This window comes from Lolium rigidum, chromosome 3, assembly GCF_022539505.1.
Source record: "Lolium rigidum isolate FL_2022 chromosome 3, APGP_CSIRO_Lrig_0.1, whole genome shotgun sequence".
In the NCBI taxonomy this organism is placed as follows: domain Eukaryota; kingdom Viridiplantae; phylum Streptophyta; class Magnoliopsida; order Poales; family Poaceae; genus Lolium; species Lolium rigidum.
Window position 1 is genome coordinate 347,700,844 of NC_061510.1, and position 6,251 is coordinate 347,707,094.

At 48.8% G+C, this 6,251-nt stretch overlaps 1 pseudogene; it reads right to left on the bottom strand.

Annotated features, from left to right (window-relative positions):
- Positions 1–2,659: 2,659 nt before the first annotated feature.
- On the bottom strand, positions 2,660–5,865 carry LOC124700240 (annotated as a pseudogene).
- Between the last annotated feature and the right edge of the window lie 386 nt (positions 5,866–6,251).

Genomic DNA, 6,251 nt, shown 5'->3' on the forward strand with positions numbered 1-6,251 from the left:
ATCACTGCCTGCTTTATGAGTCCCCTGTGCGTGATTTTCATTCCCGGGGCTGGTCACTACCGTATGTGTCTTGTCAGTCCACCTACCACATTATATTATACTGTCATAACATCTCATGAACACCAACGCCTCTTCTTGCAGTCTATATCGTGTTGGGTCTATATATACACACACACCTCTCCTCCACTCCTCATTTCACCTTCCTCATCTCAACTTCTCCCAGAAAATGTGTAGACATTTCATAATTCTACTAGTTATGAGATATAAGAATAGGCAAAGTTTCCAAAGTTGGTGCCTTTGCTTATATCTGCTTAATGAGTAAGGCGAAGCTTTGAGAACGGAAGGCATTGGGATAAACAATATTTTGGAGAATGGAACCTTTCGCAAATGTGTACATGACAGGGTCATTGCCCACTTAGTAGAGCGCTCTCGGGAGGGTTGTTCTGCTGCTACAAGCTGAAATGGCCTTGCAACTCCTTTCCAACTAGGTTCAGGAAAACCTTGAACCAAAAGCTAGGAGAGGTCTCGCAGGAACAAGAGGACTTGATGTTCACTGCGTCCTTTATGTGTTCCCTGTCGAGATGGACCGTGCAGTCCCACAGCTCGTCTCATGGGCATTGGTACGTTAGGGCTCCAGTGGGCGGCAGTCAGATCATGTACCTCCTGCCAAGCTCCTGCAGTTCTCTTGTTACTCTTGACTTGACTTATTAATAATAAACTGCTCACTAACAAAATGAAAGACGATCTAGAATCTACCCTCCTGTGCCTTCTTGCCTAGGATGTTCATGGATCACGAGTTGACAGGGACGGAGCTGGTACATAGCGACTGGTGTCAGCTGAATATGGCGAGTTTTGTTCTTGTTGTCAAATGCTGCAGTTGAATGCGGAGATGACCACAAAAACCATCGATGTACATGGACAAAATGATATGTGTGTCTTTAAAAGCAGTACAATGGTGACAATAATTACCTAAAATGCATCAGAAGAAATTACAAATTGGTACTCGGACCACCTAGGGACGACTACAAAAACTAGCGTGAGCCAAAGGCGCGTCGTTGTCTTCGCCCCTTCATCACCGGGGCCAGGCAATGTTTATCGTAGTAGAGCTTGTTGTAGTAAATGGACGGGAAGTCGTCGTGCTAAGATCTCAATGGACTACGCACTAGAGCAGCAACCTTCGCCATGACATCTCTAGATCGGAAGAGACTGACATGAAACCATACCAACGAACACGAAAACCAGTTAGATCCCGGGAGATCCGTCGGGTACATGACTCCACGTGCCCTCCGCCAGCGGTAGATGCACCACTTGAGAAGGGTATGGCGGAGAGGACTTTATTTTGATTTCAGGATGTAGCTGCCGCCTCATCATCCCGAAATACAAAGAGAAACAACATAAATAAAAAGGGAAACTCCCTGCCGGCGAGAGACCGTGGTCCGCAACAGCTCCAAGGTCACCAAAGGTGGAACGAACTGAGAGCATCGTCGGCGAGAAGAACGGAATCCTAGATGGGTTTGTGGCGGCCGCCTGTGATTGCCTCTCCTGGGTGCTCTTCGCGTACCTGTTTAGTTTAGCTCTAGAAATAATACAAACTTGCCTCCGGAGTGTTATGCGTGCTCACATATTCAGGCAGACGACAAAAACTGATACGGAGTGCTAGAAGATTTGCTAATCCCCAAGTCAACATCAGTTAAGTGTCAGCAGAACAAGGTGCGTATTATTAGGTTTATCTACAACTGCACGTACAAATTGTGTCGTCTGCAGAAATGGGTACTTGCCCAAAGCGCTTTTCAAAACCAGAAGCTATGTACAGATCGACGTGCAACTACCAACGCACTTTCAAAGTTCAAAAGCTCCATACAATCTATAAATGCAAATACCCAGCTACCATTTGATCATAAACTGACAAAATCACAATCGACTAAGCTTTACGCCCTTCCACATGAATTTTATCGCTACCAACAATTTACATTTCTTTTCGGATTATGAACATCCGAGTGGAATTCAATGTGCAACGTACTGAAACTGTCTCGGTTTGCGCTAAACAGAATTTCGCCTCCTTTTTCATACTATATGACTCAAAGTAGTCGTTGTCTTCTGAAGGAGAACGATCAATCAAGTACAAGAAAGGGAATGAAAATACAGCTCAAAATTATTACCACTAACAATATACATATTTCAGAAATCTCATGAAGGATCGTCCGTGGTGAATTTCAGTACAAGATGATCAACTAGAATATAGACTGATATGTGTGCAAAAAGTTCAAGCACAAAATATAAGCATAAAATAAAGTTGATCTGGCTCATTACTAACCATTGATATTTTATTTTATAACTTTAACGCAAAATAATTCAAGATGCACTTCAGTAATGAGCAGAATGAGATTTTTGAAATAAATTCAGAATATACAATTTGAAGGTAGAGGACAGAAAAGTCACAAATTTGCTTCTTAGGGCATGTACAATGCAAGATGCTTAGAAAACTAAACCAGTTTTTATTTAAGTACCGGTGCTTATTTATACTAGGCCGATGCCTAACTAGGCACCTCTCCTATACAAATAAGTTAGGTTTATTCTCATAAGCACCTTGCATCATGTAGGCAAGCCAATCGAGTACCATAATAAATAAAATAATAACAATCATAAAAGCATGGCAGGATTTCATCACCACTAATAAGCCACCTACATATTTTGATTTCAAAGTCGAATTATCCAACAGAAAATTCAGTACATGGTGATGACCAGCTAATTTCCTTACCACTATGCTTTCAAGTTTCAACTGAACCTTGTACAAGTTTTACTGGCTATCTGCAGAGCCCTATAGCTCAAAGAGAAAGCCTTCGTTTCTTTGTGCGATGTCTCCTCGAGAATCCTACTCAAGCGCTGGTGCTACCTCAGTTGGATTACCTTCAAACACATCAGATCCAGATGATTCTGCTTCTTCGGGGAACTCCTGTGTTAGGGATTCCTTGAAAGAAGGAGTTTCCCTGAAGTCTGTTGCACCATCGTTGTATGTAGCCACAGCGAATCCACAAGCAACCAACTGCACAAGTATGCAACATTAATTGTCGGACATTAAGCAAGAATCCGTAGACATGTGTAATTTGTCGCTTGCATGAGGGTTAACATGGGTTGATTAATTTTGATGATATCAGACGATGGGATCACATGCAAAGTTATCTCTAAATATTGAGTGGACATCTACAACGAACGGTGGTTAAGTTGATGCATATCATAATGGCAATGATCAAACAATAGGGGTGACTCAACAATGTAATTCAAATAATAGGCCGTATGTCTTTGAGGAAGTGCAAGTAAATAACTTCCTGTATGTATTTGAGCAATCTCCGCACACTACCACTAGATGACTTAGAGTTCTAGACAACGGAAAGGAGCCACTCCTCTGGTTCAGACTTGGAAAACAATTCAGTATCTCACCATACTACAAACAATGAGTAAATCATGTAGTGTGAACATTAGTACCTGCTTGTTTACAAACATAAATGAATTCTGGAATATTACTCGCGATCTAAACAATTTTAATGTTAGTCTGGCTGTTATGGTGCTGCTAGAGGGATGGCGTGAGAGATCCGGCCGGGGGCCTTGCCCACGGCCGGTGGCAAGAGGGAAGGGATATCCTTCTTAATTCTTGCTTGATTAGATTGATACATCTCCTCTCCTTATATAGAGAGGTTTACTTGACTCCCAAGCAAGGCTTACTTGACCCCTAAGCAAACCATAAGACTAACGGGCCCAGGCCTATGACGTACTCTAACACTACACCCCACCTGGACACGCAGCTCGTCCTCGAGCTGCAACCTAAACAAACCATGACTCGACGCAACACAAACCTAACACCTAAAAACGAGCCTTTTACATCTCGGCTTGTTTTATTACTCTCAACCTGAAATGAACTGGGACGCTTTATTGTTGACCCCTGAACATAAAGTGGACACCGTCCGCTCGTCGGACGTGCACCTGTACAGCCACCTGGATCCCATGGAAACCAGCGGGACAAAAGGAGCCCGCGCGGCGGCCGGCGGCGGAATGCAGTGGTGCTACGCGGTGCGCTCCTGTCGGTGACACCATGCCTTCTCCCCGCCGAATGACTTGTCGATGGCGCGGACTTTGAGGTCGCTGCCCGCGGGAAAAACAGCATGTCCGCCGCCCGTGGGGGAAACCGTACGCCCAAGATCCACGACGCAGCGGACGAGATCGAGGTCCGTTGCGCAATGAAGCGCAACTTGAAGGAGCTGCAGCTGCAGATCACGCATCTCCCGCACACGCCGACGCACAAGGAGGCCGCGCGCAGCAGCTTGCAGCCTCACCGCCGCCGACACGTGGCGGATAGCGATCCAAGCCGAAGCGGTGACGGCGACGGAGGGAAACAGACCTGGTGGAAGGGCATCCCGGGCGGTGTCGATGTAGAGCCCGGGGCCAAGGTCGCTCCCACATCGCCGAAAGGCAGGGACGGCGTCGGTGGCGGCAGCAGCCGCTGCTGCGGTGTTGGTGGCGACGCCAGCAGCTGCTGCTGTTGCAGTTGCCCACCGAACGACAGGGATAGCGTCGGTGAGGACAGCAGCTGCAGCGCTGGCGTTAGTGGCGGCGGTAGCTGCTGCTGTTGCTGTAGCGTCCCGGTGGGGAAGAAGGTGGCCGGCTGCTGGAGAAGAGGGACCCCCGGCGCCGAGGTATGGCCCGACCCGGAGATGACGAACAGCGGCAGCGGGGACTGCAGCAGCCCGATGTCGGGTGGCGGCGACGACAGCAGCAGCGTCGGCTGCCACGGCAGCAGCGCTGCCGGCGGTGGCGGCCCGTAGGGATCGGCAAGGAAGAGGCGGATCTCCTGGACAGCAGTGGTGAGATCGCGGAGGGCTGCGGTGATCTCCGCCGGGGAGAGAACGGTGGGGACATCGAAGTGCGGCGGCGGTGGGTGGGAAGAACTCGGTGGAGGGCTGGACATGATCGAACCCGGGAAAGCTGATACCAAATGTTATGGTGCTGCTAGAGGGATGGCGTGAGAGATCCGGCCGGGGGCCTTGCCCACGGCCGGTGGCAAGAGGGAAGGGATAGCCTTCTTAATTCTTGCTTGATTAGATTGATACATCTCCTCTCCTTATATAGAGAGGTTTACTTGACTCCCAAGCAAGGCTTACTTGACCCCTAAGCAAACCATAAGACTAACGGGCCCAGGCCTATGACGTACTCTAACACTGGCCTCCTCTCCCAGTGCCAATTGTCGAATTGGAGGGGCTGTTTCATGTGACTTCCACTTCCTAATTTCAAAACCATTCCAGCATAGAGCTACTGATCTACTTAACTGCGAATAAAAATTCTCTGGCGTAGAAAGACTGAAAAGTAAACTCGATTTTCTTTTGAGAAACATTCAGATCCTACATCACAGAACTGTGCTACAGACTACAGCGCGAAGTAATAGCAAGGAGGAGGTGCTCACGGAGAAGAAGACGCCGAAAGCCCACATGTACTGCACGAAGAAGCCGAGGACATTCCACTGGGGTCCTTCCCAGAAGTCGACCTGCTTCGGGTCAGCGAGGTACGGCATCGGCTCCGTGGACACCTCGAACCCCAGCGGCTCCCCTCCCACTCCACGCCCTCCCACGCCGACGCGGAGTCGTCCTCCTCCGCGTCCGGGGTCTCGACGCCTCCGCGGCGCTTCTTGCCGCCGCGCTCCTCGAGGCGCCGCTGCGTGCGGGACGAGACGCCGGCCCGGCGCGCGAGCGCCACGTGCAGGGCGGCGCGGCGGCTCAGGAGAAGCGGGGCGGCTAGAGGGACGCGAAGACGGGCGGCGGCGGTGGCCGTGCCGAACGGCGTGGGGGAGGCGAGGAGAGACATGAGGCCTGGAGCGCGGCAGTGGTTTTGCGCGACTGTGTGCACGGGCGCGGGGATGTGAGGTAGTGAGGAGCGAGGTCACGTGGAGAGCCCGGAGCGGGGAAGCCGTCTGAGGGCCGGGAAGAAGATCAGATAAGATTTTTCTTCAAGTAAGTATTTGCATTTGACATTTTTGTTTTACATTTTTCTGATTTTTTTCACCCCTCCAGTTTTGACGGCTAATATTGTTTCAGTCTAACTGTATTTATTTATGGAAATTAAAATCATGTGGGTAAATCTGTCACGAAGTACAATTCTAATATTACAACACAAAATAAATGGTGATGAATGTATTTTGTATATTAAGCAATGAAAATATGGCGCGCTAGATGAAATAACGTGGCCTTCTAAAATACGCTATGCAT